This window comes from Sipha flava, unplaced genomic scaffold, assembly GCF_003268045.1.
Source record: "Sipha flava isolate LNK unplaced genomic scaffold, YSA_version1 314_pilon_pilon, whole genome shotgun sequence".
NCBI lineage: Eukaryota > Metazoa > Arthropoda > Insecta > Hemiptera > Aphididae > Sipha > Sipha flava.
The window spans coordinates 462,079-472,382 of NW_020272994.1; positions in this window are offsets into that span (position 1 = coordinate 462,079).

Genomic DNA, 10,304 nt, shown 5'->3' on the forward strand with positions numbered 1-10,304 from the left:
TGATAATTGTATTATACGTTTGACTTTAGATTTGTTACTCAGCTAGAATTCTTTCGTAAACTATGGGTATTAAAATGTAATTATTTCGGAATAAATATTATCTTGGCGCTCTCTAGGTGAATAATTTTGTACTTATATATTCCAATCGTGTGTAGAATGCGGCTCCGTCGAATAATGTCTTGTCGAATTTACGGTATCAATAAAAACAAGTATGCCTATTTCACAATCCGGGTCAACATGAATAATATAATGTATTATATACTTTAGGGGATGAGTGCAATATGTAGTTGCGATCCCGAATGGATCGATCGGGGGACGCTACGGCACCCATTTGCCGACTTAAGATATAAGTATACAAATATTGTAATTTTTTCCTTTGTATTTTTATTCGTTGATACGCCAAAAAAAAAAAAAAACTATCGATTATTTGGATTTACAATATTTCTTACGCAATAAAATACGCAGTACCTGTACTAGAATAATAGCGTTTGCTTATTTACAAGTATTTGCCAGTAATCATGTACAGTTTTATTAGATTTTATCTGGTACCCGTATATTACATGATCCCTGAATAGTGTTGTCAGATATAATAAATATATATTGATAATAATGTTTCGGTAAAATATTTGAACAGACTAGTAGATACAATTGGGTAAAACGAACATTTTTCAAATCTCTCTTGTTGACGTAACAAATCCATTAACTTGAGCGTTAGAGATTATCCTACAAAAACACTTTACGTGCTTTACGAATTAACGATTACTATTTACGATTTTTGACTATCGTGTACAAAAACATTCAATAGAACACGAAATTCTAAGAGGTTTTACCCTTTACGGGTAAAGAAAAATATAGAGTTAAACATAGATTAAATTTATTATATTTATGTATCACATTTTATGTGATTAATTCATTTTTTCCCCGCAAAATGTGGTCCTAATTTTTTTATGTAGGTAATTCAATATATTTTTTTTAACTTTATAAGTTTCCCAACATTTTTGTACAAATTTTTGTTTTTCTATAGTTTTTTTTTTTAAATTTTTTAGTTATTTTTCTTTCATTGCTGTTTATTTTTAAATTGGTCTCCGTTTGAATTTCAATACGTCAATACGTTTATAACAATTCGATGATTTGGATATTGTTTATAAAATTGTTGATTATAATTTAAATGGAAAGATTTTGGTCCATTAGTTGTTCTTGGGTATGTTTTTGCCTTTTCAGCCTAAATAAGAGGTGGAAATTGTAAATCTTCGGATATATAATTTTCAAGATTATAATCAATAAAGTCTAATAGATCGGACGGCGTTATAAACATAAGCTCAACAAAACTACATCAACCACATCAAACGAAAAAAAACTCAAGCCAAAAAAATGTTGAAGCCGAATTCCAGTACCTGTTTTCTCGGTGTAATGTTTCAATAAATATTTGCAGCTTTGTATTTTACAAAATCAACTTTGGTGTAAGTGAAATCGGAAATAAATTATTCGACGATTGGGGAAAATCAAAAATGTTATCGAAGCCTAAAATTCTGAGGTGAAAATATATTATTACCGCTAATCCCTATTATACCCACAGATGTACCAATACAACTTAAACGCCTTCAATTTCCAATTAGATTGGCATTTGCAATGACTATCAATAAGTCTCAAGGCCATACGATGTCTGTCTGTGGCTTAGATTTGAGCACATCATATTTTTTACATGGACGTGTGAAAACGTGGCGTGCTCTCGAACCATCTAGTTTGTGTTGGTGAAAGATGGGATAACAAAAAATATTGTACACTCTGTTGTATAAAGGGATAGATATTGTTTTTTAATAATATTGTCATAATTAGCGATACATATAATTTTAATGGATCAATTTTAATAAATTATTAAAAAAAATAAATGTTTGATGTTTTTTCATTTTTATATATCGTCACCGTTCACAGCACTCCATACCTCTTCTTTACATCCTTATCCTTATCCACATCCTTACATGTCTATATTAAATTAGTTATTTTTTTCTAGCAAAATATTCTCTAAATAATAATTTATATGACAAAACAATGTTTGTCGGGTCATCTAGTAATATATAATAATTGTCTTTATCGTCGCGATTCGCAATGGTCAATGGGCGATAATCAATTAATAAACAGACCCATACGCAGGGCCGGATTTAGGGGAGGGAAACCAGGTTGATAGTTCCGGGGCCTCTACAAAAGAGGAGCCTCTAAAATTGAAACTTCGGAAAAAAAATCTTTCAAATTACAAATGCACTGTAACCCATTCGTCGAAATTGGATAATTGGATAAAAATAAATCTAAAACTATACCAAATTTTAGAAGATCAAAATTTCAGAGCTACATTCCCAAACCTTGAAATTGCATTAAGAATGTATTTGGTTTTGATGGTATCAAATTGCACCGGAGAGCGATAATTTTCAAAAATGAAGATTATAAGAAATAGGCTTCGAACCACGATGAGACAAAACCGTCTATTAAAACTTTCTCTCCTGAGTGTTGAAAGCGATTTACTTCGGGAACTGGATTTGAGCGAACTTACTACTTATTATTATTAATGTACAATGATTACAATGATACAATGATTACAATGTTACAATGACGTAATCTACAAAACATATTTTACAACGTATTTATATCACATAGATGGAACAGTTTTTCGAAATATAAAAATTTTTTAAAAATATATGTTTCGCAAAAACCTTCCTGTAATAGTTTTAAAATATTACATTGTAATGTTACCATAAAACTTAAAAGTTTATATTTCTGGAATATTTGTGACAGTTCTTTGCACGGTGGGATATTGTGTCCAAAGGTGTTTTCATATATGTTTATTTTGTTGTAACCTGTTCACTTGTTGTAATTATTCTTATAATTACACTGATTACCATACCTATTATTCCATACGCCGATACTAAATAAAATTGAAAGATTCATTTGAGGATTAACGCCCATTGATTGTAATGATAAATGAACACGATCGGTAGTAGCGCAGTGCAAAATAAGACAGTCGGAAGTCAAAAGTCAGGTTTGTCGTTCCAGTACTTGTTCCAGTCACCGTCCCACGATCTCCCACCGCTGCTAACGCGAGACGTACGCACGACCGGAACCCTGTGGCCGACGCGTGGCCGACGGTCATCCGTGGTCCTCGCCACCGCCAGTTTCGCCACGACGGGTTCCTTTGGTCCCGTCTCGTCGGGTTCCGCCGGTTCTGGGTTCGTCCCGATCTCGTGATATCCACCGCAACACGTCCGCCCAGACGGCATCATGGTCAGGCCGCTGATGGTGGTTGCCGTCCACGTGTACAGGCCGTACAGCCGGACGACGATTACGAGCACCGCGTATGAGTACACGAAGTTAACGACGAGGAACGCGATTGGCGACCTGATGCTCGGCCGTGGTGTCACGTCTGCGGTCCCGTTGACCAGGCCGCCCCCGCCGCAGTTACCGCCGCCGCCACCGTGAAAAACCTATAACCGGTTTAAACATTTTCCATTTGGTCTGGGAACAGATAATACCCTCCATCCGGCGAGTTCCTAACCTAACCAAACCCAACGCGAGATACCCAAGTCCCATCCTGTTCCCTTTGGTCCGTTAAAAACGACACGCTCTCTTCATTATTTTCGGGTTGTTCGATGTACCGTCATCAGTGGTGAATGCTGACTCTGATACAGAGTCGTATATAAGGAGGGGGGTCAGATCCCCTCTCATAGACCTTTTTAAAATTGTATAAAATAGTGTTCTTAATGTAAGGAAATTATAAGGAAACAAAAAAATATTGCAAGAATTTATTGTAAATTATTATTTTGACACATTCAATATGTGAATACTGAATGTGTATATAGGTAATATATAATAAATTATTTTTTATTATTTATTATTTAAATGTGCAGATACTTAGATTTAGGAATTTTCCTTTCAAAAAAATTTATTTGCAACTGATCCCATACAAAAGTTATGTATACGCCACTGCTCTGATGTATGAGCATGCTCATTTATCATAATATTTTGTAGTTATATTAAATTTATAATTAATAAATAATACACAAATTTTTATTAATTTATTAATAAGATTTTAATTTAATATATATATATATTAGCTCTTACTTAAATAATATTTAACTAACTAAACAATATTCAAATATAGCACAATAAAACAAAACGAAGAAAAATTGTCATATACTCGCACACGTAAATTTTATAAATTACAACATTGACGGAGCGCAGCAGAATGAGCATGTCCTGGATAATAAATACCGCGGCTGCTAGTAGTGATGGTCTTGGAATAACTGGTATTTTACAACGGTAACAAGCGTCGTATAGCTTACGCACACATCTATCGCATGCTATGTCATTAAATGTTACAAAGTATAACAGAATTAAATTACATTATTGTAATACATTATGTTTTTTCAAAATATGTAATATATTATTGATTACAAAATAATTTTTGTATTTTGATTAATAACGTTTTTATTCCTAAGCATGCGGCGCATGCTGAACATGCCCGGAGAATTCACCACTGACCGTCATGAATGATGTCGAAACACTGGCGCGCCATGGCGTTCCGAGGTCGGAAACGACGGGAGTATGAATTGCAGTATCTTATATATAGGGTATGTTTGACGAGAAAAATGAGCAAGGTAAACGCGTTGAAGTAACAATGGGTAAACATATAAAAAGAAAAACTAATGTTTTAAATTGACTCAGTTGTGAAATAAGTAGAGCGCTGCAAAGAAAAAAAAGATTATTATTGGTTATTGGTTAGTGTGTTTCAAAATAATAGCAACACTGTAGTGGTAAAAAACAAATCACTAAGTATATGAAATTGTTGTTCAAATGTACCAACATTTTATTTTAGAACAATAATATAAATACGTATAGTATTTTTATATTCTAAGGAATGTACTGTTTTACCATAGACCTATTAACTTTAGTTAATATGTGTATGTGTTTTACCATGATGATTTTTTTTTGTCTGTTGATAGGTGTACCTACGGGGTGTAATGAAATGATAGAAATCGTCGCATTTCTTCTAAACTAGGGGTGGCCACAACGAGGCTCGCGAGCCGCATACGGCTCTAAAATCAGTTTCGTGCGGTTCTTAAACCAAATTTAGAGTAAAATTAATAAATATAAAATTTTGTTAGAATCGTTAGAAACATTAGATATTGATTTTACTGTCGTCGGTTTCGTTATTATTACAGTCGTTATTAGGTATAGATTGCACTGCGACGATGCTTTTAGTATGAGTAGCCAAAATATGTCTTAATTTTATAAACATCGCTTTACAATGTGGCTCGCCTCGTATTAGCTTTATAAATTTGCGGCTCCCAAAGTTAAAGTTAGTGGCCACCCCGGGTCTAAACCGTTCTTCTCACGTATTTTATCCCCTTTTACGGTTTCTTGTGAACGAAAAGCAATAAACGTTTTTTGGAGATTCGACACCCACACGTATAACGTTTACGTCACGGGTATGAGCAGCGCAGTGAAGCACAAACGATCGACGTTTAAAGCTCTGTTTACATCGGCGGTCCCGGTTCCATCGTGATCGCGAAACTGACGTAGAATTCGCATTATCGGTCGCAGACAACTGAATCCTTTTAATTCCACCGGGCGCTATATTTTGCTGTTACGATGGAGTATTTCAACAAGAATATCGTTGATCCTTATTGAAGTGGAGGACTTAAAACAGGAAATGAACGGAGAAGACGGTTTTCGGGTTCCGCCCGTTGGTCCGAACTCGGTCAGGAAGAACGAGAATGTTCAACGACCTATCCACATCACTTATAACAAAGTATGACACTGAACTTTATGAATATCGTCGAATGGCTCGTTACCGCAACCGAAAACCGATGCATGACAAACGTTAGATCAAGCGCCGATGTTGACCGCAGTGCGATCCGATGGCATTCGAACCAAAGGTATGAGCGAAGAGTTTTAACATTTACCAACGGTGGACATCTCGTTGCCGTCTCGGTGCCTAACGAGTTCTTCGGTCGGCTTCCCGCGGTCACTCACCGTTTCGTCGGAGATGTCGTGGTTTACGTGGTACGCACGGTACAAAGGCACGTACTTCGCGCAGAAATACCCGAAGCCGCCGATCACGGCCGCGCACGCTGCGACCGCGAACGAATGACGTCTGATGAACGTGGCCATGGAAACATTCACTGGAACAGGACTGAAGGAGTTTTACGATTGCACGCCAGTCGTCGAACTAACAGGAGTTAAAACGGCAATCGCGTTACCACGGTATCGGGCGCTACGGACCCGCTGTTTACCGTAGCGCTTGGCCGACGACCGGTTAGGAAAACAATGCTAGCGACAACCAACGCGACGGTCGGTACGATCAGAGCCGCATTTAACGGGGGAACGGGGGAAATTTCCCAAGGGCGCAAATTTTTGAGGATCAACATAAATGAAAAAATATATATAATTATAATTTTTCTTGTTTGACTGTATAACTATAATACATATTATTTCTATAACATATATTATTTTTTATTTTGAATTGTAATTTTCTTAAGAGTGGCATATTTTAAATTGCCCCCGGGGGGGGGGGGGGCTACATAGCTTAACGCGGTACTGGATACTGTTCCCCTCCTTCAGAATACTCCGATGCGTGCTCATTTTCTAGTGCACACTTTAACGATTTTAACGGACCTCGGAAAACGATTGAGAAAAATAAAAATTTTTTGAAATATTTTTATATCAAAGAAGAAGGTGCGGTTCGATAATAGCGATAATTTGATTCCCGTGCACCGCACCCCACGTACAATGCTCGATCATTGCTTGAATTACATCGGAACAGAATATACGCGATAGAAACAGCTGCACGCACGCTCGTGAACATGCGCCGTAATAATAAGTTTATTTTAATAATTGTTTTGTAAATATGTCCGAAAAATCTATGATGAGTGCAACGTGTGTATATATTATTTTCGTATTCTCTCGTGCAATGGCATGTCCATGGGGGTGGTTTTGGAAGTTCAAACCACCCCCTTGGGTTTTTTTTTAATATTATTCATAGTAATTGCTTGCGTTTTGTTACGATCAATATCAATAGATCAGTTGCGTTTAATATCAACCAAGTATCCAAATATGAAAATGTAATATTATTTACATGTAATAACGTTCTCTATAATACAATATTATTTTAAACGAATTAGCAAAATAAAAAGAAAAATTAATTTAATTTTATAATTAAAAATTGAAATTTATTGTAATAAATATTAAATAATGTTTATTTTTTCATAATAATAATAATTATAATATATAATATATATATTAGAGGATGTTTGGTTTTATCTGTGGGGGGGGGGGCTTAACATTTTTGTCTTATTCATTAGCGAAAACAAATATTTTTAGTCGCTTCCGACGCTTTCACCTACTAACTGTAGTGGCTACTCTTACTTGATTCTAGCTGAGGTACTAAATATATATATACAGGTAATAGGAACATAAAAAAATAAAATATTACTACTAAATTATTTTTATTTTAATTGTATACATCTATTTTTTTGTGCAAATATATTAACAATTGTTTAAGTATTAATAGATTTAGAAATTTATTTTTCAATATATAATATTGAGGTGTTGTTAAACCTTTTCTGCTGCATAGAAGTTCGAAGTCAAACTGGGGGTAGCCCAAACCTCATGGAAAGGTAGCAAAGTCTCACCAAACTCTATCTCAACCATTCTTCATAAGACCGCTAATATAAAACCCAAAAAACCCGATAAGATGAAGATGAAAACTGATTACAAGGAAGAGCTTCAATTATGTGCAGAAAAATCAGAAAATATGAATGACTTTGGAGTGGAGGAAGTGGAGGCTGCCCTAAGACTTCTAAAAAACGGTAAAGCTGCAGGCGAAGATGGTATACTTCCAGAATTCCTCAAAAATATGGGCATTAAAGGGAAATTTTGGCTATCAAGACTTTTTTCATCAGTAAAAAATAACAATACATTACCAGAACAATGGTGGGAAGCTAAAGTAGTTGCAATATTAAAACCTGGTAAGCCTGATGATGACTCAAAAAGCTACAGACCCATCTCACTGTTATCCGTTGTCTACAAGTTATTTGAAAGAGTACTCCTAAAAAGAATCCAAACCAAAATCGAAGAACACCTGCCAGCAGAACAGGCGGGCTTTAGATAGGGAAAAAGTTGCAGTGAACAATTACTATCACTGACGACGTTTATAGAAAAAGGGTTTCAAAAAAAACTAAAAACGGGAGCTGTTTTCCTAGACCTGTCTTGCGCCTACGATATGGTGTGGAAACGAGGTTTACTTTTGAAGTTAGCCAAAATTCTAAGATGTAAAACATCATTGTGACTAATTGACAATATATTGTCAGACAGAAAATTTAAAGTTCATCTAAATGGAAAGGTAAGCAAATACAAATTCCTTTAAAATGGTCTTCCTCAGGGCTTAGTACTCTCCTCCATCCTGTTTAATGCCTACACAGCAGATATCACAAACACTTCGTCACGCGAATTTATGTACGCGGATGACGTGGGGTTAGCAGCTCAAGTAGAATCATTTGAAAAGGTTGAGGATATTTTAAACGAAGACCTAGTAAGAATACAGAAATATTTCAAATCCTGGTTCCTCACTCTTAACCCTAATAAAACCACATCCATAGCGTTCCACTTGAACAACAGAGATACTAACAGAAAACTACACTTGATAGTTCAGGGAACCAACTAATGTGTAACGATGTTCCAAAATATCTAGGGATCAAACTGAACAGAATATTAACCTACAACCAACACCTTGAAGATGTAAAAAATAAATTGAAAACAAGGAATAATATTATTAATAAACTAGCCGGAACAAGCTGGGGCTGCCGAGCAAATGTACTACGCATATCGGCCCTAGCCTTGGTATACAGCGTCGCGGAGTATTTCGCCCCCGTTTCGGAGAGAAGTGTACATGCAAAAAAGGTTGACACCCAACTAAATAATACTATGCGAATCATTACAGGCTATGTCTGGGCTACTAACCTACAGTGGCTTCCATTCCTTTCAAAAATAGCCCCCCCGGCGGCTCGAAGACATTTCTCAACTGTTAAGTTGTTATAAAAAATCAATAAATTAGTGAATCTCCCTATATACAACGACATAAATAGCGCACCATCTAAAAGATTAAGATCAAGGAATCCAATCTGGTCAATAGAAAATAATTTTGATAGTATGGAGGATATGTGGAAACTATACTGAGAAAAAGGTAATGCAAAAAATAGACACCTGATAAGCGACCCAACCCAAAGAGTCCCAGGATTTGATTGCTTGAGAGCTTTATGGACCAACCTAAACAGGATACGAACGGAGCAGGGTAATTGTAACTACCTTCTACATAAATGGAAGATAAAAAACTCTCCCTTTTGCGATTGCGGACAAATACAATCCATCAAACACATTGTGGAGGAATGCCCTCAAACTAGTTACAAGGGAGGAACTGAGGGACTTCACAAGGACGATGATGAAGCAATGGATTGGCTGTCTAAGACCAAAGTTCGCTTTTAAATATATTATGAGCTTTTATTATTATTATATTTGTTACTGTTAAATTTATTAGTTTATTGTAAATCTATCTACTCTAGTCCTCGTTACTTTGTTAATTTAATGTTTATTTAATCTTTTTTTCACTAATAAGCCTACGCCATATGCAAGAAAAAAAAATGCAGGTGTACTCCAAGGTGGTATTCTATCTTCTTTATCATTTAACATCTGTGTCTCTGATCAACCGGTCACTGAAAACACCCTTGTTGCTGATTACACTGATAACAAAAAATTAATTTAAATTCATGAAAATCCCCTAATAGCCTCTCTTGATCTACAAATGCATCTTAATCTTATCTCAACATGGTACACCATATGGAGAACAAAACTGAATCACACTAAGTCAATTCATTACACCTTCACCTTGAAACATGGACTCTGACCTCCAGTTTCATTGGATAAAATACCTATACTCGCATCCAATACAGTAAATATTTAGGCCTTATCATAGATAAAATATTGACTTAGAATCCACACATCAGATTTAAAAGACTAATTTTAAACTCTCGTTCTAATATGCTCAAAACTATGTTATCAAAAAATAAATGCACAAACATAAAAATTAACTGCTAATTTACAAATAATTATTAAAACTAATCTGGACTTACGATCTTCAACTTTGGAGCACGGCTTAGAAATCGAATCTAAACAAAATCTAAACTTATCAGAATATCACTCTACATCAACTCACTAACACTCCACCATACATTTCAAAACTAACACTCCACAACGATCTA